Genomic DNA, 2,055 nt, shown 5'->3' with positions numbered 1-2,055 from the left:
ATGAGGCCCATACAACCAGGCATTCCTTTTTGGAGGCATTTTGATTGTTCCCACTCCCCATCTCAGACTCCCCGCACACTTGTCGCTAGCTAGCATCCATAATGGAGGAGGTGGGCAGATATTCTATAAATGAGGAAAAGTGGGCAGACCTTTTAAAGAGATCAGAAACTTTTGCTCCCTTCCAAAATATAGGGCAAAGTTCCCCTTTCCCTAATAACAATTGATGGTGTAAAATGTACATGTGTATTTACATTTTCCTCGTGGTTGATGGATGCTGGTTCTCTCTCTATAAACGTTCTTGCATCTTTGTGGTGCACGTGTACATTGATCGCATTTCCAAGACATTTCAGCCCAGCTCAGTAGCATGTGAATTCCAGTCCTGCTCTAGCGGCTGAGTTATACAGCATGGCCACCACCCCCCATGCAAGCAAAGAAAATCCCCTGACCTGCCCTTCTTCTGAAATGCAGAGTTGTAGGTCCGAGCACAGTGCTAGGCACAGGGGAATACTTAAATAATGACATGGGGAGGAGCAATGACAAGCATCCCTGAAGGGAAAGCTAGGGCTTCCTGGAAGAGAGCACAGTGAGTTGGTATCTTGAGGTCTTAAAGGGGTGGGTAGGCTTAATGGGAGGAGGAAGCTACCAAATGCCATTCCAGGCGAAATGAAAGGGCAGGGGACTGAAGCTGGGCTGGGGTGTGCCGCAGCGTCCAGAGGTGCACGTGTGGAACTGGGCAGAAGGGTGTGGGGATGTATGCTTTGCCCCTAAGTAGCTATGTGACCTCCCACAGGTCACTGGGCATCAATATCTTTTCGTGTAAATTGAGGAAGGTGACAAAGATGACCTCTGAGGTCTCTTTTTGTAGACAGTATGTGTCTCTAGGCTCTGAATGGATAATATGTAAGGAAGGTCATGATGAATATTATAATGTTTTATATTTTTTAATTCATTTCATAGAGGAAGGGAAAGGGAGAGAGATGGAAATATCAATGATGAGAATCATTGATTGGCTCCCTCCTGCATGGCCCCCATTAGGGATCAAGCCTGCAATCCAGGCATGTGTCCTTGACCGGAATCGAACCTGGGACCCTTCAGTCCACAGGCCGATACTCAATCCACTGAGCCACACCGGCCCAGGCGGCCACCATTCATATCTACCTGGGATACAGTGAGTCCTGAGGTCTCTTTTTGTAGACAGTATGTGTCTCTGGGCTCTGAATGGATAATGTGTAAGGTCACGATGAATATTATAATTTTTTTCATTCATTTCAGAGAGGAAGGGAAAGGGAGAGAGATGGAAATATCAATGATGAGAATCATTGATTGGCTGCCTCCTGCATGGCTCCCATTAGGGGTCAAGCCTGCAATCCAGGCATGTGTCCTTGACCGGAATCAAACCTGGGACCCTTCAGTCCACAGGCCTATACTCTATCCACTAGGGCGGTCACCATTCATATCTACCTGGGATACAGTGAGTGAGCTCCATAACAGCAGGCATTTCCCAGGGCACTAGTACTCACAGCTCACTGCCCAGAACCTGGGGCAGCATCAAAAGCAGGCTCAGCAAGGACTTGGATGGGCATTTCTCCAAAGAAAGTCTATGAATGACTAATAAGCACGTGAAAAGGTGTTCAGCATCATTAGTAGGAAATTCTATTCAAAACCCACAGCAATACCACGTCACACCCCCTAGAACAGCTATACTTAAAAGGACAGACAGTAGCAAGTGTTAGCGAGGATGCAGGAAATTAGAACCTTCACCCATTGCTGGTGGCCATGAGAAATGGCACTTTGGAAAACAGCTTGGCGGTCTCTCAGGATGTTAAAAATAGGGTGACCACATAACCCAGCAGTTCAACAACTAGGTATCTACCCAAGAGAAATGAAAACACATGTCCACAAAAACTTGCACATGAATGTTTTTAACAGCCTTGTCCTGTTGCTTTCAGAAAACTGAAACTCTTGAGGGTTTTATTTTTATTGTATTTCTTGATTCTTTTTTTTTTAATTCTCACCTGGGGATATGTTGTTATTGATTTTAGAGAGAGAGAAGGA

This window comes from Myotis davidii, unplaced genomic scaffold (assembly GCF_000327345.1).
Source record: "Myotis davidii unplaced genomic scaffold, ASM32734v1 scaffold945, whole genome shotgun sequence".
In the NCBI taxonomy this organism is placed as follows: domain Eukaryota; kingdom Metazoa; phylum Chordata; class Mammalia; order Chiroptera; family Vespertilionidae; genus Myotis; species Myotis davidii.
This window is presented reverse-complemented; position numbering follows the sequence as displayed.